This window comes from Cynocephalus volans, chromosome 2 (assembly GCF_027409185.1).
Source record: "Cynocephalus volans isolate mCynVol1 chromosome 2, mCynVol1.pri, whole genome shotgun sequence".
Taxonomy (NCBI): Eukaryota; Metazoa; Chordata; class Mammalia; order Dermoptera; family Cynocephalidae; genus Cynocephalus; species Cynocephalus volans.
In genome coordinates, this window is record NC_084461.1 from 138,261,019 (window position 1) to 138,285,247 (window position 24,229).

Consider the following 24,229-nt stretch of genomic DNA (forward strand, 5'->3'; position numbering starts at 1 on the left):
CTCCCATTTTACTGATGACAAAACTGAGTCCCATTAGTTCAGTACCTTTTCTACCATCTGGAAGATCTGGGCCTCAGATAGGTTCCTTGGATTCCAAAGCTCATATGTTCAACACTATGATGTTCTATGATATGAAACTCCTTAGCTGGAATTCTTGGTAGAATTAGGATATCAGAAAGAGAGGCCCCATAGAAACAGATTTTTCTCATACAAGAACATTAAAAGAATGTCAAATTTGTAATGATTATAATTTTTGGGCAGCTTTTAAGTCAAATAATAGCCCAAGTATTCCATTAGTAATCTCTAGGATTGTGGCTCCTGTATTTTTCAAGTTAGAAAAGTTTTACATAGAAACCCAAGGCCACTTGCAGCAACATGCATGAACTTAGAGAAAATTACGTTAAGCGAAATAAGTCAAGCACAGAAAGAAAATTACCACATGTCCTCACTCATCAGTGGGAGAGGGAGGAAGGAAGGAAGGAAGGAAGGAAGGAAGGAAGGAAGGAAGGAAGGAAGGAAGGAAGGAAGGAAGGAAGGAAGGAAGGAAGGAAGGAAGGAAGGAAGGAAGGAAGGAAGGAAGGAAGGAAGGAAGGAAGGAAGGAAGGAAGGAAGGAAGGTTACAATAATTCCTTGAACTCTCAAAAGGAAAGAACAGAGAACAGAACTGAGGACACTAGAGGTGGGAAAGGGGGAGGGGAGAGGGGATCAGGAAAAAATTGATAAAGGGCCACAAAAAAATGTTTATATTGTGTAATGATGAAAGGAAGGAAAGAAGGGAGGGAGGGAGGGAGGGAAAGAAAGAAAGAAAAAAAGAAAGAAAGGAAACGAAATCCAGGGTTCAGGATGCCTCATCTAGTGTAAATTTTTGACCCTCTGCTGACATCCCCCTAATCTGTCCAAGGCAGGTGGCTGCTATTCTAGTCATACATGCATCCATGGATGACAATACCAAGACCTTCTTCATTGACCTGTTCTAGTCCATTCATCAGTATCGTTAGCATGACTTATTTCTATCCTCAGAAATATGAACAATCTCTCGTTGTATGAGGACATTGTTGGCTTAATCATAATCATGATTATTTGCATTTGTAAAACATTTCCCACTTTGCAAAGCACATTCACATACTTGGTTTGGTTTGATGCTCTGAGTCAAGCAGGGCAGGAATTTATTTACTCATATACTCAGCAAACTCCTGTTTGCGTTAAAATATCATTTCTATTTTGTAGATGAGAAAACTGAGCCTCAGAAAATCAATCACTTTCTATGCCTCTGTTCATCACAGAGTACCAAGTTTAGAGCTTTTTTAAACTTCTAGGTAATCTGATATTTGAAGGGCAGGCCCTATGCTTAGTTTCCTAAACCATAGATTAAAATTATAAAAACTAATAGCCTACAGGATCAGCTTGAGTATCATTTCATGTGCATAACATTTTCTATGATCATTAATCAACAAATGGTTCCTTCCTTTTGAGGCATCATGCCTGTTTCTATTTTCTTTACAGGAAATCCTTAGAACAGCTCACAAAGGCTCCTAATGCAGCCATAGCTGGCCTTTTGTGCCTTGCCCTGATCTCCCAGCACTTTCAGTTTCTCACACTCCTGTGTTTTCTCTTGCTTCAAGGTCTTTGCTGGTCTCTCTGCCCAAGAAGCTCTGCCCCTGATGTTCACCTGTCTATACTGCAGATCTCAGCTTGAATGTCAGTACTTCGGGAAGGTGTTCTTCAACACCCCCCTCCATCAGAACCTCTAATACAGGCTTTCTCAGAGCCAGCCCCCTCCAACCCCTTCATTTTACTGATCACAGCCTGGTATTACATAAGTATTTACGTAAATGTTGTTTGTTTAATATTTTTGTCCCCAACTGGACCAAAAGCACAGGACCAGGTGTCTGTTTTTCTCATCACTGTGAACTTAGTTCTTGTCGACAGTACTACCACCTGCCTGACCAGAGTAGGTGAGGTACTCCAAAAATAGATGTTGGATGGATAAATCAAATTAAGGCTCACCAGTGTTGGAACATTAATGTTCCTGGGTTAATTGAGCAAATCCTGTATTAGTTTTCTATTGCTGCAGTAACAAATTTCCATACATTTCATAGCTTAAAACAACATCCATTTATTATCTCACCGTTTCCATGGGTCAGAAGTCTGGGCATGGGTTGGTTCAGCTGGGCTCTCTGCTTTGGATTTCCCAAGGTCAAAGTTAAGCTGTTGGCAGGCCTGGGCTTTTGTCTTCGAAGATCTGTTTCCACTCCATTCAAATTGTTGGTAAGAGTCAATTTGGTGTGGTTTCCAGCTATTGGCCAGGGTCTGCTCTCGGTTCCCAGCTCTTAGAACCCTCCTTCCTCAGCCCTTGGTCTCAAGTTCTTCCTGTGGTTAGAATCTCTTGCCTTCCCCTTCTGCCTCATAGTCTAACTTCTTCTCCCCCTCCTCTTCTGTTTTTGAGGGCTCCTGTGATTACACTGGGCCCGCCAGGATACTCTAGGATGGTCTCATCATATTGACATGTCCTAGGGATTGGGGTATAGACATACTTGGGGCACCATTCTTCTACCTGCCATAAATCTTAAGTGCCCATCAATGTGTATTCATGATGGTGAAGGGAATGGTAGAATGGCATTTGTGTTTATTTTTCCCAACTTCATACTTCTGCAGATGCCATGGCATTTGGTATGTGGGTTCCCTAGAAATGGAGCTAATGAAGTTGGGGACTGCATGGCCTCAAGCCATTTAAAATAATGGCATCTGCACTCCATTCCTTTTGAGTGGTTGCAGTTCATGTTTACACACCAGTTCTCCTAGGAGGGGGAGTGCTGATTGAATCAGGCTCACACAATGGACAGAGGAGAGAAGTGTGTCTCGTAGTGGATGGCTGTGCTTTTGGAGTTGTCCTTCACTTGCTCATAAATGCTTTCCTTCTTCACAGGAAGGCCTCCTCTCGGGTGTTTGCACAAGGCAATAGGCTTTCTCTGAAAGGTAGTTCCTTTGCTTTGGACTCTTCAGAATTTCCTCCTTGTGTTCTCAAACCTTTGGTGGCCTTCCTCTCCTCTTGATGCAGTCAGGAGTAGAACATCAAGGCACCACAGTAGAGGTCATTGCTTCAGAGAAAGAAAAGATAGATAATTCTTTTGTTTGTTCTGTTGATTTTGTTCATCTCATCTATGCATGAATTAATTCACTAATTCGCTGATTCATTAATTCACTCATTCATTCCCTATGTCTTATAAGCAAAGATTTAAAAACATTTTTTGGTAATTGTGTTTAGGTCACTTTACTCCTTTATTTATGTTGGAAATGTGCACTCACTGAAAACATCCATTTGTAGGTCACTATGGGAAGTATTTTGAAGGTTCTTCTGATTCTGAACATTTTCGGTGCATGTTAGCTTATTAAAGGGACCAATTCTTTACCACACTTCTTTCCCTGTGACCGCGCTCTCCTAGTCCACGTGACACCTGATTCACATGCATGGAACTAGGGTTCTAGGAAGCACATAGGAAATGGTGAGGGCATGAAATGCATAGGTTAGGGATGCTAAAGAAGAACAAAAGTCTTCCTAGAAGCCTGAGATGACAGGGCCTCAGGCCCCACAGGATTGATGCTAGAGCCAGTGCTCTGGCACAGCTAGTGCACTGTTCTGAGAGGTGGGAGGGATGCATATTGTGAAGAGCATGAAAAGTTGGGTTAAAGTTTGAGAGCCGAGCATGGGGACAGGCAGTCTGGAAAGTATAGGCCTCAGGCTACAGAATGACATCTTCTATCTCTACGAAGTAGACAAATCACCTGGAGCCTAGATTCATGCAAGTAGCCCTGTGCCTTGTTCTGCTGAGGCCTCCTTCCACAGCTTTCTCTTCAGGGCTTGTTCCATCATCGATGACTTTGAAGTTGACCCCTAGGAAGTGCAATTTTTCATCAAATCAAAGCAATGACTATTTGCTGAGCACTTACCATTTTCAAGGCCCTACACTAGGCATGACGGCAGGAAGTGGACAACAGTAAGTATGTGCCACATTTCCTGACTGCAAAACTGCAGAATTATTGGTAAAGGGGCTGGAAATCACATTTCTCACTTAGGTGCATAAGTGACTATCTATCTTAAGCCATATGATGGTTTATTAAGAGCAGAGTGTGGCCAATCCTTATTCCTTTCCGCTGATGTCATAGGAGAAAGCAGGCTTGAATGGTATTCAGGGAGAATTAGGTGCGTCTTTAAAAGGACTTGACAGGAATAGCAAACCTCCAGGAAAGGCCATATTCCCATAATTTGAACTTTCGTTTACACTTCCTGAACGTTCCTATCTCAGGTTATGGCATTTAATAGCTCCTTAATCCCACAATCAAGACAAGACAGAGTCAATTTTGAGTCTCCAACTTTCTCAACCTTCCACATTCCACCAGTGTCTAAGTTTTATCTTTTTACCTCCAAAATATCTCTCAAATCTACCCTCCTCCATGGGTTGCAGTATCGCTGTCCTAGTTTGGTTCCTCGTTATCCTTTGGCTGGTTTATAGAAATAACTTCCTAATGGTTCTTGCTACTCACAGTTCTACCAAACCCAGCCCATCTCTCATTCTGCAGCCCATTATCCATCTAAAACAGAGACCTGATTATGTCACTTCCTTGCTTATGATCCTTCAGAGGCTTTTCCTTGTTTGTAGGTTGAAGCATTTAGAGTGTGTTTACAAGGCTCTTCACGATCTTGGCAGCCTGGCCTCTCAGTTTCACCGTCTCCCGGAGTTCACAGCTCACACTGGTCTTCACTGCATCTGCTGTCTCTGCTGAGCACTGTCCCCCTGAGTCTCTGCCCCACACACTTCATTTTCCCTCTTATTTTTATCAAGCAAACTCCTATGCGTCTTTCCTTTTCTAGCTCAAATGTCGCTCCAGACAGCCTTCCCTGGTTCACATTTGTGTTCATTCACCCTACACCCTTTCCTCATCAACTTTTAAATATATATTGTTCATGTCCTGGTATGCTAGTAACACTAATAATAATAATGACAACTTCTATTAACTGACTACATATAGGGCTTTATTGGCATCAAAATTGGACTGTCTGCCTTAATCTCCCATCTATCTCATGAGGTAGATACTATCCTGACATTATGGATGAAGAGAGGCTCAGGATTACTCCTGACTTTCCTAAATTCCACAGCAGGTAAGTGGCAGAATAAGAGTTCAGACCCAGATCATTTTGACTCACGAGACAGGACTATTTCTTGCTGCTTTCTGTAAACTTCCACAACGTGTGATAACAGGAATCATCCCTGGCAATTAGACTTTCTGATGAAAATACCTCTCTTTATCTCTTTGAGGTTTGTGACCTTCATTTCCTCAAGCATTTAAAAGAGTCCCTGAACCATAGTAGTAGATTCTTTTATTTATTTATTAATTTTTTAATTGATAAAATTACACATTTATGGGGTACAGCATGATGTTTTGATATATGTATACATTGTGGACTAAGTCAAGCTAATTAACATATCCTTTACCTCACATACTTGTTCTATGTGGTGAGAACATTTAAAATCTGTATATACACAGTGAAATGCTATTCATCCTTTGAAAAGAAGGGAATCCTGCTATTTGGTAGAACATAGATAATCCTGGAGGACATGACACTAAGTGAAATAAGCCAGACACAGAAAGACAAATACTGTGTGATCTCACTTACATGCGGAATCTAAACATGTCAAACTCATGAAAGCCAAGAGGAGAATACAGTTACCAGAGGCTGGGGGTGAGGGGACAGATTGGGTTGGTCAAAAGATATATAATTTCAGTTAGACAGGAGGAATAAGTTTAGGAGGTCTATACAACACGTAATTATAGTTAATAATAATCTGTAGCAGTAGATTCTTAAAGGATAATTTTTGAATGAAAGAACAAATGAGTGACTCTTAGTTTTTAATAAAGGCTTAGCTGGGTTGAGTATACAGTGAGCATATGTATTTATATTTATTTATTATTATAATAGTTTGAAAATTTTCATGTCAGGAATAATTCATCCAGGAAACAGGAAGGACTGAATGCAGGGATGAGTTAGATTTTTATTGCTTTGTTTGTATCTGTATGACTTAGGAGTGGCTGCAAGTAATGACCTAACTAAAGATGTCTGGATGTGGCAATTGCTGTCATTGGACAGGAGCAACATCTCTGCAGTTCCTTGTTCTTCCCCTGTGTGTGTTTCCTTATGGCAACAAAATGACTACTGTAACTCCAGGTGTCATGTCTACTTTTAAAGCATGGAGAAGGAGAAAAGGGGAGTGGTGCCAGTCATATATCTTCCTTTCATTAGGACAAAAATGTTTACCAGTAGCCCCTAGCAGAGCTCCACCTGCATCTCATTGGCCTGAACCACGTTCTAGGGTCACTTTGAGTGTCAGGGAGATCTGGAAAGTGTATCTCTCATTTGGGCCTAGGCAAGATCCACCTTGAATGAGGACAGGTTCTGTTAGCAAGAAAAGCGGGTGCTAGATTCCAGGTAGGCAGCTAATAGTGCCAGCCACAGCGTGTGTCTTGATTCTTCTTGATTGGTCAGACTGACTTTATGCTTTAGTCTCCATCCTGCTTTACCTCCAATGTTCTGTTATCCAACAGGAAGGGGAGAGATGCAAAATGATAAAAGATGGTGTGAGCAATGTTTTGAAGATTAAATGACACTTGGGAGGGGGGGATGAGCTCTAATTATTAACTAGGCAAGTTACGTAAACTCTTCTAACTTCATTTTCCTCTTTTGTAAAATGGGAATAATAGTGACACCACAGGATTAATGTGAGAATTCAGTGAAATAATGTATGTTTGTCCAGAACAGTGGAAGCATTCAGTAAATTTAGCTGTTGCTGTATTTTAATTATTAAAGTTTTTGAAGAGCACCTGTTTTTTTTTTGTTTGTTTTGTTTTGTTTTCCCAGTTGACAGTGGAAGTTTAACAGTAAAATGTAAAAGCAGTGGACCCATCTCCTCCTTTCTATTATTAAAGATGTGAGAATAGCAAGTATTTACCCACTGACTATCTGCGAACATGCTCCTTTTTTTCCTCCAGGGAGATTTGGAACTTTTCTCAATTTTGATTTATTAATCCTAAGCAAAAAATCCATCTGGGGACTTACAGCATGAGTAAAGCCCACTAAAGTTAGTTGATATTCATTTAACTTAAGAGTTAGCAAACTTTTTTTTATAAAGAATCACATAGTAAATATTTTAGGCTTTGTAGTCTATATGGTCTCTGTCATTATAGCATCAAAGCAGCCACAGAAAATATATATATGTTCCAATAAAATTTTATTTATGGACACTGAAATTTGAATTTCATGTACTTTTCATGAGTTATGAAATGTTATCCTTAGGTTTTTTTAACCATTTAAAAATATGAAAACTATTTTTAGCTTATGAGCCATACAAAAATAAGTGGTTAGCTCGATGTGGCCTTTGGACCATCATTCGCCAACCTCTGTTTTAACTTAATGTCATTGTCATACTAGGTTAAATTTGTCATTGACTTCCTTACCCCTGGAATCTGCTTCCCAATGAAAGACTGTAGATTTGAGTATTGCTGAGTGGAATTTTAATATGTAAATTTCTAACTCCTATTATTGGAATAATAGCACAGCATTCAAAAGCAATGAAATTTATTTTGCATGCTGTAAATAGATAATGTAGCTTTAAATAAGTATACTTCAATATAATTAGAATGTTCTCAGTTTATGAGGAAGCAAGAAATAATATCACACCTTTGACAGGTGGTGAGCAAGATTGATCTGATCAGCCACCCCTATGAGTCCACCTCATCTCATCCCATTATACTGGGCATATGGAATATAGGACTAAAATATCTTTTCATATTTCACAAAAATAAAGAACGGTGGTTTGCCTTGTAGAATTCCACCAGTGGTAAATAAATGCCAGACAGATAGCTTGAGAATAAAAATGAGACCATGTTTTTTCCTTCCTTTTGTTCAATTTCTTTACTCATCCTAACCAATTACTCAGGCCCCACCACCACTTCTGGGCAACAGCCTTGAAGTCTAGAAACTCATTATGTCAGGTTGAAAATGAGAGACAACAGCTGTCAGAGCCAGCATTTGATGCCTTTGACTAGTTTCCATGTACTGAAAAAAGCACGCTTGCAAGCTGCACAATTGAGAGGATCCACTGTTTTTTAAACTAAAGGTTCCAAGCAGCTCTGAGATAGTGTTGCTCTCCCCGAAGCTGTTTTGCACAAAAACATACCTGTTTTATTTGTCCTGAAGATGGAGCCGCATGTTTAATGTCAATAACGGTACTGAAACAAGGCAGCCATAGAATTTCTGAATATGACATATAAAGATTTAAAAAATAGCAGTGCTTTTACAAAGATGTAAAGATATATCAGTCTTTGCTTATTCTTCCTCCATCTGTTTTAGATAAGAAGGTGCATGATCTTATATGATATTGCTGTAGACAATTGTCGTGTTTCAGGGGCAGGGTGGGATTTCCACAAGGATCAAGAAGGAAAAGAAGACTTAACATTGGGATGAATGTATGCATTTTCATTTAACTTATTTGTTGGCTTTACCCTATTTTAGTCACATATAATATTAGAATTTTTCTACCCTCTTAACCTCAAGACCTTTCCCAGTTTTCAGTCTCTGTATTTAATGAACCTGACTCATTCAATAATTGCTAGCATTTACTGAATGCTTACTACACCAGGCACTCCATGCACCTTATCATTTAGTTCCTGCAGCAACCCTTTGTGATAAATACTATTATTCCCATTTTCAAATGCAGGAACTGAGACATCATTGGTGAATAATTTGCTGAAGTAAATGGAGGAGCCAGGTTCAACTCTGGGTGTCAGTGAACATAGTCTGTGCTCTCAATCACCATCATACTAAATGCGCTATGCTTCTTTCTCTAAACCAGCAGTTCTCAAACCTGAGCATATCTCACCTGAAAGGTTGTAAAACCCACCTCCATCGTTTGTGATTCAGTAGTTCTGGGGTAGGACTCAAGAATATGCATTTTTAACAAGTTCCCAGGTGAATGCTGATGCTGCTGGTTCCAGATCATATTTTGAGACATCTCTCAAGTTAATGACATTATCCTTTTTGCTTAATTGTTTGATATCTGTGCAAATGCTTTGAAGGTATAAAATGCTAAATGCTACACAATCTAAAGCACTATTCTCTTTAGAGAAATATCTGAACCACACAAGTGCCATTTCATGAGTACACGTGATACATACAAGCATGCACACGCGCATGCACACACACGAATAAATAGTATGCTACTTTAAAGTTCCATTTAAAGGCTTTCACTGCTTTGTACGTCTGGCTTGTGCCTGAGAAGTATGAGGTATTTTCCTGTGTTTGGCAGGTTAATATCTAAAGGACCAGTTGTTTTTTTTTAAACAGCATAGTGGGATGCATGGCACTGAGTGTGAATTCAGACTCAAAGAGATGATGCTGAATGGAGTTCACAGCCAACAGCAGGTGGCTGCCAAAGGAGATTGCTATTTAACAGGTATAACCCCAAGCTCAGGAGGGAGCAGGCAGTGTGATCAAGATATTTTTAAAAAGATTATAAGGTATGCTAAAGGGGAAAGGGAGCAATGCCTAGGAAGAAATCCTTTGAATAAAGATTATTTTTTGCAGGTGATGCCCAATGTGTGTTAAGAATTCTTTTGAACTCTCTGTTCACGTATAACTATCATCTTTCTTTTTTCAGAGAATCCTTTTCTTCATATCCAGTTGTAGAATGCTGAAAATACCTCACAGATGCTTTAAAAAGATCATTACATGCTTCATTGCTATCCTTCGTCTTTATTCTTGCTGCATGCATTAAAAATGTTAAGTGCCAGCCAAGACAATCAAGTATTTTGACATTTGACACCCCACATGGTTGTGTTAAAAAATCAGGCATGGTTTTTCATTGTCTCCAGAAAAAAAAAAGTCCTAACTCCTAAGCTAGGTGAACCATAAATGTATCAAGCTCCTACCAAAATGCCAAGGACCATGATAGGCACTGCCCTTAAGCAGATGTATTAGGTTCTATTCCTGTACTTCAGTGTCTCAACCTAGAGGACTTGTGGTCTCATATACAGGATTGTTAAGAGAAGCTTTCCAGAAAAGGCAGAATTTGTATTCAGTCTTATAAAACAAGTGAAAGTCACTCTGATATAGGAGGAAAGATTTTCAGAGTTCATTATCCATCCATTCGATGGATACTTATTAAGCATCCAGTGGGGTGCTAGGTGCTGTTTTATGTTCTGGGATAAGTAGTGAGGAAGCTGTGCTGTCTTCCATTTGGGAATTCAGCATTGGAGAAGACAGACATCAAGCAGAGAATCCCACAAATAATTACTCTATTCCCATCATGATAGCAGATGGATGAAAGGCAAGATGGGGACCTATGACAACAGAGCCTAGGGAGAGAATGACCTAATCTTTGGGGTCTGCTCAAGCTAAGACCCAGAGGAAGGGGAACAGATGACTGCAAGATAAGTGAGGGAAGAGATTCCAGGATGAGCAAAGTCTTAAGGCGTGAGAGAGTTTAGTGCTTCAGGGGAAGTAAAAGGAGGCCCATGTTGCCAGAGCAGATGGGGTAGGATGAGGCTAAAAGGCAGGTGGGACCAAACTGGGCATTGCAGCTTAATAAAGCAAGGTCAGGGTTTTAGGGAGGGTGAAGAATAGTCCCGGGTCAGCCATCCTGCAGGGCTCTTTAGGTATGGCACAGTTGGAAAGTTTTGTTTTTGAATCTGGACTCTTCAATGTTATTATTTTTACTGCTATTATTACTGTTACTGTTTTTATTGTTATTATTTTGGTTTCCTTTGGTTATATTGAGGAATACAGTTTAGAAAATTCCAGCTTGTCTCATTCGCGCTTAGGGGAACTAATATCTTTGCTTAAGTTCCTTTCAGTGAGATCCTCTAATAATCCCAGTGATCATTCAGGATGTGAGAGTTGCTGGTCTGTAGAACCTCCACAGCTTAGGCACACAGCAGAGTCTCGGTTCAGCTTTCTGAATGAATTGATGGATTGCTTTCGTGTGGAGCAGTCCCCACCTTAGTTTAAGGGAGTAGCATATACTTTGGGAAGATTATCTCTCTTGACTGAAATGAATATCATATCACAGTGCCTAATACATACGATGTGCTCGAAAAAAATTTGTTGAGTGACTATTTTAAGTTATGAATAGAATCATAAACACTTTGCTGTCATCTTTGACTCATACTTTTTGGGGTTCAAAACAATTTATAGATTCTATGATCAAAAATATTGAGTTAAGCCTAAACTAACGTATTATTGGAATAACACAGAAGTTGCAAATTATTGTGTATTGGTCATTACTCTCACTGGAATCTTGATGATCTGTGACTATAATCACTGAAGCTAAAGTGCACAAAGACTTTCTTTTCCTACCATGTAAGATTACCCTCTCAAAAGAGAATTGTATTCCAAACTCTCCAGAGGCAATGTTTTTTGATAATGTTGGAGGATAAGAATTCAGCTTTCTCTCTTACTTATTTTTCCGCCTTTTCCCATTTCTCTCTCCCCATTAGCATGGAGCTTGTTGTGTCACTGTTCTACCTCCCTTGTGCTTGAATCTTCAAAGCTCTCATTTTCTCTTTTCAAATTGGTATACACCTTTGAATTTTAATTTTCATCATCTTCTGACAAAATAAATAATTCTTTTCCTCTTCTGGGTTGAATACTACTTTCAAATTAAGACCAGAGTTTTGTCATCATGAAAAGCAAACTGAATCAGACAGAAATAGACCTCTCAAAACCTGGCTCTCTCCTTTTTTACTATTCTGTGCACACTCTGGAGAATTTATCCTACTGGTTTGGTACAAGTTTTGCAAATGACTGCAACTCTATTCTTTTTGCTGAGGAAGATCGGGATACATGTTTTTCACTAGGGCTGCCTCAGGTGGTACGCATTTAGAAACTGCAGCTTGTCTCTTCTCTTTTTAATAAGAGAAAATTTCGTGAACACATTGAAAAATTAGCATCACTAATCTGTGAGAACCCTTACTGCAGGCAGAGGGAAAAATAACCCAAATGCACTTTCATATCATTCATGAGCACTAATTGGTGAAAATGTAATGTCAAGAGAAACAGTATAATCAGTAATTCCCCCTTCCTCAAGGTAAAATGAATTAGAGCTGATTGGAATTATTATCACTCAAGCCATAAGCTCCATATCACTTATCTATTGCTGCATAACAAACCACTCGAAAACTTTGTGGCATAAAACAGCCAGTTTACTTTGCGCGTGATTCTGTTGGTCAGGAAGCGGACAGCAAGAATAGATTTTCTCTGCTGTACGTTGTCTGGTGCCTAAGCTGAGAATACTGCAAGACTGGGGTGGACTTCAGGGCTGGAGTTGGAATTATCACTGCATGAATCATGCCTTTTTATTTTCTGAATTTCTGATGCTTTGACATCTGAGGCCTTGCTGTTGCTGTAGGGATGTCCCCTTCCAGGGTTAGCTAATTCCTAGAGACATCTAACTTTAGCACCCCTTTTATATGCAAACCAGCCATTCCAGAGCCCATACCCCCACCCTCTCCTTTTTTCTTCTCTTACACTCCAGGCCACTATTCTCCTGCCCTATTTATCCCAGGGCCAGGTACCAGACAACTAGGGACAGCTCCTACACCCCAGAGCCCTCTGAAATAATTCAAACTAGCCAATCCTAAACCTGCCTGCACTGCCTTTCCTGTTCCTTCCCATGGAAATCACAATTAACGTTCTTGCCCACATTTGCGCCTTATTCCTTCTGCCTCTCGATCAGCCTTGGTGCTTCCCCACGTGGCTCCTTCCCACCCTTAGCATGGTGTGCTGTGCCTCTTGTTTCTAGGGATCTGTTTGTATAAACTGCTTCCTTTGTGACAATCATTTCCGTGTCTGTATGTTTTTTTATACCTGATTAAAATAAATCCTGGGTACACTTTAAAACATTCTGAACATATCTTCATTTGCATGTCTCGTGGTTGATGTTGGCTGTCAGAATATCGTGTCCATGGATGCTCGATGGGGTTGCTATGTATGGGCCAGTTTGGACTTCCTCGCAGCATGATGGCTGAGTTCCTGGAGTGAGCTTCCTCACAGAACAAGGAAAAAGTGCACAATGTTTTTATGATCTAGCCATGGAAGTCACACAGCAGCACTTCCCTTGTATTCTATTGGTTGAAACATACACAAAGGTCCACCCAGGTTTGAGGGGAGGGGACATAGGCTCCACCACTAGATGGAAAAAGTACCAAGGTCACGTTGAAAAAAGAGCATGTGGAATGAGAGATATTGTAGTGGCCATTTTCTTAGAAAATATAGTTTGCTTCAAGGTTGACACTGTGCTTCTCTGCTAAGGGGTAATGGAGACCATCCTAGAAGAAGGAAAACAGAAAGGACCACACTAGAGGCATACTAGAACTTTGGAATACAGAAAGACTTGGATTTAAATCCTGGCCCTTCTGGCTGTGTGACATTGGGGAACACGAACTTTCTGATCCTCAGTATTCCTCAACTAGACAATGGACCTCTGAGTAGCCTCTATCTCATTGGGATGTTGTGAAGATTCGATGAGTTCTCACATGTGAAGCATTTAGCTTAACACCTAACAAATGCAACTGGACGGCTACTATTACTGTGCTTGTCAATGTTGCATCTATGTTTCACCTCTTCTAGGACTTGAATTTTGAAGAATGATGAGACATCATTCTGATGCCTAATGGCCGGAAGCAAGGTCTTATTTGGTAAAGACATAATAAGTTACAGGTTTTATTAAGTAAAAGTTACTCTGAGTCAGAAAAGTGCTGGTCGCATTGCTTGAAATCAGGTTATTTACTACCTTTGAGATCTCAGAAAGTCTAATTTGTAAGACATAATTAGTAATTGCTTTCCTGTTCTATCTTCAACTGAACTGTAAATATAGAAATGATTTGTAAATCATTCTACAATTGTTTTACAATTATGGTAAAGCAGACTGTCAAGGAAATCAGGGACAACAAGGTTAACAAAGCTGAGCAGTGTAGGTGACCTAAGCACTCATCGTGCCACTGACTCAGTGCCAGGACCTGTGCTGAGCACTTGACTGGATTCGGGTTAATTCCTCTTGATATCCCTGTGGGTGCCATTCTCATTCCCAGATGAGCGTGGAGAGTAACTTATCAAGGGCAACAAAGCCGCTGGGGGATAGAGCCTGGATTTGAATTCAACCCTCTAACCCTATAGCCCAAACTTTACACTCTGCATCACAGCCACACTGGCCCCAGTCCCTGGCTGGGCTTCTTACAGATACACGCACTGGTAAGCTTTGAGCTCTGTTGCTGTCCATCCCTGTATGTAAAGGCAGCCTGGCAGCACCCAGCAGAGTGACAATGCTTTCTTCATAAGGAAAGCTTGAAAGTGCCCCCTCATTTCTACAAGAGAAAATCAAGAGCACTTTCCTTTTCAGCAGCCCTGCAAGGAAGGGGGGTCTGATAATTCCTTAACTAGCTGTATTTGCATGACAGCAAACCATGCTCTTTCCCTCTGTATCCACATTCAGCAACAAAACGGGTTTAAAAGTTTCAAAGTCAGCAGTGTGTCCTTGTCTTCTGTATTTGTTTTATGGTTTGGTTGATTTTAATTTTATATATTGGGAATTTGAAAATCAAAGCCTGCCAAATATATATATATATTTCTCAATGTTGCCTTAATGAGTTTCCATCTGTTTCATAGCAAGTGAAGTGATTTTACCCATGATATTGGAAGGAGTTAAAATTTGTAACTTCTCAATTTATCATTCTTACTGAAAGATTATGTGAGGAGATTGGGAAAGTAGCTCTACTACCTATAGTAATAATTATTGAGCCATCATTTAGTGCTGACTATGTGCTTGGTACTATGCTAAGCACATTGGAGATATTAATCCCATTTCATACATAAATGCTTGAGGTCCCACTGCTAATAAGTGAGGGAACCCAGAGTCCCTGTTCTTTTACATTATGCTATGCTAACTCTCAATATAGTGAAAAATCAGGCTATTGATCCATCAAACTCTTGAGAGTTGAGAATATTATGCATCTGAATATTGAACTTTGGAGACTTGCATAAGTGACTTTAGTATTTCTCAGATTTGTCTCATAAGCCTGTTTGGGGACAGAAGAGTTAGAAAAATGATCCTGGAAGGGAGGTTTTCATCGTGAAACATATTGTTCAACATGCAATATACTTAAACAACCACCAAAAAAAGTAGAAAGTATGGGAATTTAGTTCTTCTGCAGGTTTTTTTTTTTTGGGGGGGGGCAGCTGGCTGGTACTAGGATCCAAACCCTTGAGCTCGTTGTTATAAGGCTGTTCTCTAACTAACTGAGCTAACCAACTAGCTCCCTCTTTATCTGAAGCAAGACCTTGGCTCTTGCCAGAGAATTTAGTCTTCCTGCCTCACAGGTAATAGTTTGTACTTTGAGGAGAAGTCTTAACATTACCAGAGCTTATTATCAATCTACAAATGTACTGTGTTCAAAAGATATGTCATTTGTTTCAATCTCAAAAGACATTTTCCCATGTAAGGAATATTATAATTTTGAATTAGGTGTATCAAGAATGTATCTGCCTCCCCAAGTGGCATGTGGAGACACTAAGAAGAAGTGCTTTAAAAAACTACCAACTTGTTGACTCTTTAAAGTTCCATTAGAGAGAGCCCTTTTTTAGGTTAATCATTCCACAGCGATTTACCTTGGATTTGAACTATCCCATTGTCCTTTCACAGTATGGACTATTTAAAATGCAAAAACCTTAGGATGTGAGGTTTGGAAGGGAATGTACAAGCATTGAGTGTGCATGAGTCAGGGACTGCCTCTAGGCAGGAACAGGCTGCCTTGTATGTTATAATGACAGGCATTGCCTTGGGCATCGACGGTGCTGGATGCTTTTAATAACAATGAAGATCTGTGTTGCATAATAATTTTACAAAGTGATGAAATTATTGCAGTTTAACTTAATAATCAAACTTCATGAAAACAGTTTCCTCCATCTTAAGAAATAATAGGGGTTGGCCAAATGTAGAATTCTAAAGTCAGCTAATCAGCTATGTCATCCAGTGTGACATTTCTGGCAGTGTTACCTACACATAGTTTGTGTTAAGAAATAATTTTTAAAATATCTTTTTTTTATTTTCAGGCAAAAAAAAAAAAAAAAAACTTAGGAAAGGCAAATTTTAGTTCAATTTAAACTTATTTAAAATTCCGTGTGGGTGTTTCCTGAGAAAATTGCTGACTAGTGTAATTTGTCTTTCTCTCTGGGTCCTTCTGTTGGCTTACATTGTAATCAGAAAAATGTGAAGAATTTTCATTGATGGCATCACCGCAAAATGGGATCCACTTATGTCGTTATCCATGGTGGCACATCTTCTTCTGTGATGTAGGTCTTTCCTGTCAACCGTAAATTGCTGGTCTGGTCGTTCTGATAACTGCACCTTGCAGGGTTTCATGCAGGAAAATATCTGTGATGTGTAAACTAGAGTATATAAAATGTATTTCAACTCTAGAAGGCTTTCTAAGTTTTGGAATTTTGCAGAAAGCTTAGTAAAAACACCTCTCACACTGTTTGGGACTTACCTGCTGAGATCCCCCAAAGAGAGGGCATACAATAGAAAGTGGCCGTAAAATGGATCCAGTGCAGACATTCTTTGTCAGTTTTTCTTTGATGATCTCCTTAGAAGCAAATGTCCAAGCAGTGATCACATCTTATTTGCAGCTGTGAGATCACAGTTCTGAAAGTACTATAGGCTCCAGGAAAGGGCAAATAATTCCTACACATAGAAATCTGCTATTATGACGGCTTTACCTGCAATTAACACCCCCCACTCTCCAACTGCCACCGCAATACTCAGAATGAGCAAATAAGCCTAGATTTCTTCTGGATAAAGAGAAACTTTATGGTCTTTATGACTAGTCTGCCAGCGTTTGGGGTCCTGCCCATTTAGTCCTCTTGGAAATACTACCCCAGGGCTTTCAGTAAATATTAAAGATGAAGACTGTGATAAGCTGCCTAGATAGACATCACAATGGCTGTGACTTCATCAGATCCTTTGGAAATTACATATGTATTCATTAGTTTCCACACTAAACGTAAATGCCTCAAGAATGGGTTTGGTATTTCCTCTATCCATGATGGTATGCCCCGTCCATCACATCACAGGGAGTCAATAAATGATCATTAAGGTGGACTTAATATAATTTGGGAAATATGATTCTTTTAAGCTGGTTTGCTCAACATTTGTTTCTCTTCCATTTATTCTACAAACGTTTATCAAGAACCTACTCTATGTCAGGCTCTTGGCTAGGCACTGAGGATACAACAATGAGCAAGGTAGACAAGGTCTCTGTCCCAGAAATAGAATTGCATGGCACCCCTGAAAAACAGACGGCCTCGTTAGAACTTAACTTCAAATCCTTGGCACACAAAAGTGACGTGACTTTTCCTCAGACATCCATTGGCAGAGGTGGAGTGCAGAGAGGTTTCCATTCCTTTCTTTTCTGAAAGATAATGGGTGAATGTCCTGCTACTTTATAGAATAAAATCATAAATAAAATAAAATGGCACCACAGACAACCAACACAAACACACTGACTTTTCCTACTCTGGGATCAGGCTCACTCTTAACTTTTGGGGTTCATGAGACAGAAATACAAATGGAGGCCCACCTCCTGTGTGTACAAAGATTTGAAAGTTATACATTATGTGAACAAGCTCTTAGTTAGAGGAGAGTCTATCCTCTGACTTGACAAATATGCCTTCATAATGATTTGTAGGGCCAGGTCTAAATTTAGACCTCCTTGGAGTTCTGTTCCTGAATCTAGAGACAACCCCAGGCCCCAGGCTGTCCCTTTCTCAAGTTGGCTGCATCTCAAACTGTGAGGGGCCTTGTGTGCCCATGTGTGAATACCCCTCTCCACAGTTGTAAGTTCTGTTACCCCCACAACCCCCATGTCCCCACACAGCTGCCATGTGGGCCCTAGACCCCTTCAGCCCAGGAGTACACACAAGTGGCCTAGTCTACCCTTGAGAAGATGGCCTTGGGCAAGAGAGGCCAGCAGCACAGGCCCAGTAAACAGTCTTGGGCATATATGCGCAGGCAGTCTAGAAGATCCCAGGCCCCAGGTGGCTACATTTCCTTGGCCCTGTGGGAAGGGGTGTAGACAGAGGAGGGCTGAGCAGAGGACCTCTAAAGCATAAGGCACTTATTTCCCTCTTCTAAGGAAAGTACTGTCTGTAACAGTGGTTTTCAAATGTAAGAAATTAGCATAAAAATAGTTTTTTCAAATGAAGCCATAATATATGAAACAGATAAAAGAAAGGTGCTCACATTGATGTCAATACAAGAAGCCTAAAATGTGGCCTGATTGGTTTCCTCCTTGGATCCATATCTTGCTTTCATCTTCCCTCTCTACATCTTCCCCCCCTTTCCTCCCCTGTCCCCCACCCAATGCATATGCACCTTCAAGGAACCCCAGGGCTTTGGTTTTGGACTAGACCAGTGGTTCTGAAACTTGAACAGGAATCAAAACCCACTTGAGGGCTTGTTGAAACACAGATTGTTGCCCTCTCCACTCTTAGAGTTTCTATTTCAGAAGGTCTGAGATGGGGCCTGAGAATCTGCATTTTTAATAGGTTGCCAGATGGTGCTGATGTTGCTGGTCCACAGACTACACTTTGAGAACCATTGGATTAGAGGACCCAGTTCCAAAGAATCCAACCAATACTAATTCCCATGCAAACTTTTGGATCTTGTTGTCTTTCATGGGACTCATCCAAGTGATGCCTGTTATTTAGATGCCATATAGAAAGAGAAAAATAGGGAAGGAATCTGTCAGAAAAACTCTGGGCTCTAATACTTGGTTTGTGTCTGACATCATTCCCTTCTCGTCATCTTGTTTCTGGATGCTGGAGACGTGCTCTGGGAGCTGATATATGAATGATTATTTGTGGCAATTGGGGAGGGCCACTACATAATCCCATATTCTGCATTTAGATCTAAAACAGCTGTTTAAACAAATTATTTTAAGATTAAAAAAAGTCTTCAAAACAAAATTCAATTGGATGAGTGGAAAGGTTTTTGTCACTACTTTTTGAGTCAAAAAATAGAGACTAATTTGTTTTATGGGGAACTGGCTAAATTTCAAAATCTTGTCAATTATTCATTAGAACTTTATTTTTAGTTAGAAAACAGTGTTTTATATTCCATTGATTCATTGAAAAATGACATAATCATATTTCCCTCTCATATTGTTGAGAACAACTTTGGGTCTGAATAGTGTATCTCTACCACATATTCTCATTTTTGAATGGTTAATATTTTTCATTTAAACAATATTCTTGGAGTTTCAAGATGGCGGTGGCTGCGGCGGCTGGCGTGGAGTAGCTGAGGTGGAAAAGGTGGCCACTGGGCCTCAGGCAGCCGGGAAACTTGTGGACCTTCCTCTTGCCATCTCTTAAGGGAGGACCGCTGGTGGTGGCCGGTCGTGGGGGGTGACCGCCACTTTGCCCCCGGCAGGAGAGGCTGCCTCATTTACAGGCAACAGCTTTGAAGTGTGGAGCAGGAAAAGAACTGTTTCTTAGCTGCAAAAGCGAGTCTCAAAACAGGGAACATGGCACCAGGGCTGCTGTGGATGCAGAGAGGATCCCGGGGGCCGGGGCCACGCTGAAGGCGGCCAGCTGCCCTATTCAGGATTCGAGGTTTCAGGCCGGCATTAAAGAAGATTCCTGGGAGTGCCTGAGCCACGCCGCGACTGAACAGCTCGAGGCGGCAGCAGCCGAGAAAGTGAAAGGCGACAAACCAGAGACAGAGAGTGAGTGCCCAACCCGGCACAACCCTGTGAGTGACCCCTGGCCCAGCTCTGTTCGGGGGGATTACACCCACCCGGCTCCCGCCTGCACCACCAGGCCACTCACCACCCCAGGGCTGCCTCCATTTTCCCAGGTGCTGGCAGCTCCGCCTGGCTCGGCCATCACTGAGCCTTCCCACTTGCTTGGCCCGGCACGGGGCTTTATGGAGCCTGCGGGCCGGCCTCCCCTCCCACTCCCTCCGCGGTTCCCTGGCGGGGCTGGTGGCGGGGGGAGTCCCCGGCCAGTGTCAGGAGGGCAAGGAAGTACGGGTGGGCCGACTCTCACTCCACTACACCCTGGACTCAGGCCCCCAGTAAACTTCCTGTTGCTGGGAGGCAGATACCATCTCTGCAGCCACCAGTTCGGAAAAAAGCCTAACCAATTTCTGGTTGGGAATAGTGTGGTAGGAGAGTTCCCAGGTCCACTTGAACCTGCCGGAGAGCAGGCTGCAGGTGGGCACTAGATTCGGTCTATGCCGGGGGGATACAAAGGTGAACAAGCCCCGAGAAAGATCTACACAGTGCTACAAAGGCACCCAGAGTGACCGGTCATCTGTGCCTAGCAGAAACCTGGTAGACTTCCTGGGCGAGGTGGTGCCGAGCAGGGTCTTGAAGGCCCAGCTGATAGAAGAGGGGCGCAGAAGACACGCCCCAGCCCAGCACAGTGTGCACAGAGTGGGGAGACGTGCGAGCTGGGAGGCGAAGACTCGACAGAAACCACACACCCGGTGGGGTCGCCACTGCACGATCTAACAGCCTGGGCCGGAGCACATGGAACGGGGAGAAGTCCTGCACAGGAAGTGAAAGCTCAACAGAGATCACACACCCTGTGGTACGTGATCCACCAGCCCAGCAGAGTCCAAGCTGACCAGAAAGGTGGCTCCCTGGAGAAGCCCAAGACCCAAGGCAACCACACACACAAGGCACTAGAGGCCAACTGAGCAGTCACGGAGGGAGCCATACGAAATTGGCAACCACAGCAACATCCTAGTTAGTCATTAGTCTCAAACCGGTGGTCTGTGAAACCCCCTGCCACAATGAATAAACACCAAAAAAAAGATACCAGAAATACAAAAAATCAAGAAAGTACACCACCAAAAGTTAATAAATTTCAAACTCTAGATCCTATAGAACAAGAAGCCCTTGAAATGACTGACAAGGAATTTCGAGTGATAATTCTAAGGAAACTGAATGAGATACAAGAAAACTCAGCTAGACATCATGATGAAACGAGGAAAAGTATACAGGATCTGAAAGAGGAAATGTACAAGGAAATCAATGTCCTGAAAAAAAATGTAGGAGAACTTGCTGAACTGAAGAAGTTATTCAGCGAAATAAAAAACACAACGGAGAGTTTAACCAGCAGGCTTGTCAAAGTTGAAGAGAGAACCTCTGAACTTGAAGATGGGCTGTTTGAAATAACACAAGCAGACAAAAAGAAAGAAAAAAGAATGAAGGACATTGAAGAAAATCTGAGAGAGATATCAGACAACCTCAAGCGCTCAAATATCCGAGTCATGGGTATTCCAGAAGGGGAGGAAAATGGAGATTCCAATGAAAACATATTCAACAAAATAGTGGCAGAAAACTTCCCAGGTATAGGAAAAATCACTGATCTTCAGATCCAGGAAGCTCAATGATCTCCAAATGTATTCAACCAAAAAAGGCCTTCTCCAAGACATGTCATAGTCAAATTGGCAAAACTCAGAGACAAAGAGAGAATCTTAAAAGCTGCAAGAGAGAAGTGTCAAATCACCTATAAGGGAGCCCCAGTCAGGCTAACATAAGACTTCTCATCACAAACCCTAAAAGCTAGAAAGGAATGGGATGATATTTTCAAAATACTAAAAGACAAAGATTGCCAGCCAAGAATACTCTACCCTGCAAGGCTATCCTTCCGAAATGAAGGGCAAATAGTATATTTCTCAGACAAACAAAAACTGCGGGAGTTCACTACCACACGACCACCCTTACAAGAAATTCTCAAGGGAGTACTGGGTTTGGTTCCTGAAAAATAACTACCACTGCCATAAAAACCCAAGAAAAATCAATACCCACTAGTATAATAAAAATGGCATCCATGAAGAGAAAACAAGCAAACAAAAACACTATCTACAACCTAAGGAACCAACAAACACAGAAACCAAATAGTAAATCAGAAAGCAAGGAACAAAAGACACCTAAGACAACCAAACAACCAATAAAATGCTAGGAATAAATGAACACCTTTCAATAACAACTCTTAATGTAAAAGGCTTAAATTCCCCAGTTAAAAGACACAGACTGGCTGACTGGATCAAAAAGCAGGACCCAACTATATGCTGCCTACAAGAGACCCACCTCACCCATAAAGATTCACACAGACTAAGAGTGAAAGGATGGAAAAAGATTTACCATGCAAACAGAAAAGAAAAACAAGCTGGAGTAGCTATTCTTATATCTGACAAAATAGACTTTAAACTAAAAACCATAAAAAGAGACAATGAGGGACACTACTTTATGATAAAAGGACTGATCCATCAAGAAGACATAACAATCATAAATATGTACGCACCCAATGTTGGAGCAGCCAGATTTATAAAACAAACTCTTTTAGACCTAAAGAAGGAAATAGACACTAATATCATAATAGCAGGAGACCTGAACACCCCACTGTCAATATTAGACAGATCATCTAGGCAAAGAATCAGTAGAGAAACACAAGATCTAAACAAGACTCTAGACCAATTGGAATTGGCAGATATCTACAGAACATTCCACCCAAAAACCTCAGAATATTCATTCTTCTCATCAGCACATGGATCATTCTCCAGGATAGATCACATATTAGGTCACAAATCAAGTCTCAATAAATTCAAAAAAATTGGAATTATCCCATGTATCTTCCCAGACCACAATGGATTAAAACTAGAAATTAATAACAAACGAAACTCTGGAAACTATACAAACACATGGAAATTAAACAGCATTCTACTTAATGACATATGGGTCCAAGAAGAAATCAAGCAGGAAATCAAAAAATTTATTGAAACTAATGAGAACAATGATACATCATACCAAAACCTGTGGGATACTGCAAAAGCAGTATTGAGGGGAAAATTTATTGCATTAAATGCTCACTTCAGAAGAATGGAAAGATGGCAAGTGAACAACCTAACACTTCACCTTAAAGAACTAGAAAAACAAGAACAATCCAATCCTAAAGTTAGCAGACGGAAAGAAATCATTAAGATCAGAGCAGAACTGAATGAAATTGAAAACCAAAAAACAATTCAAAAGATCAATGAATCAAAAAGTTGGTTTTTTGAAAAGATAAATAAAATTGACAAACCATTAGCATGGCTAACAAAAAAAAGAAGAGAGAAGACTCAAATAACAAAAATTAGAAATGAAAAAGGCGATATTACAACTGATTCGTCTGAAATACAAGGAATCATTCGAGACTACGATAAACAACTATACGCCAACAAATTTGAAAATCTGGAGGAAATGGATAAATTTCTGGACACACACAAGCTCCCAAAACTGAACCAGGAAGACGTAGAAAATTTGAACAGACCAATAACAATAAAGGAGATTGAAGCTGTTATCAGAAGGCTCCCAACAAAGAAAAGCCCAGGACCAGATGGATTCACAGCAGAATTTTACCAAACATTCAAAGAGGAATTGACACCGATTCTTTACAAACTATTCCAAAAGATTGAAACGGACGCAAATCTCCCAAACTCATTCTATGAAGCAAACATCATCCTGATACCAAAACCAGGTAAAGATATAACCAAAAAAGAAAACTACAGGCCGATATCCTTGATGAATATAGATGCAAAAATCCTCACTAAAATACTAGCAAACAGAATACAGCAACACATACGAAAAATTATTCATCACGATCAAGTGGGATTCATCCCAGGGATGCAAGGTTGGTTCAACATACGCAAATCAATAAATGTGATACACCATATTAATAAACTCAAACACAAGGACCATATGATCATCTCTATAGATGCTGAAAAAGCATTTGATAAAGTTCAGCACTCATTCATGACAAAGACCCTCTATAAGTTAGGTATACAGGGAAAATATCTCAACATAATTAAAGCCATATATGCCAAACCCACTGCCAATATCATCCTGAATGGGGAAAAGCTTTTCCTTTAAGAACAGGAACTAGACAAGGATGCCCACTCTCACCACTCCTATTCAACATAGTGTTGGTAGTACTAGCCAGAGCAATCAGAGAAGAGAAGGAAATAAAGGGCATCCAGATTGGAAAAGATGAAGTCAAACTGTCCCTGTTTGCAGATGACATGATCCTATATATCGAACAGCCTAAAACCTCTACAAAAAAACTCTTGGAATTGATAAA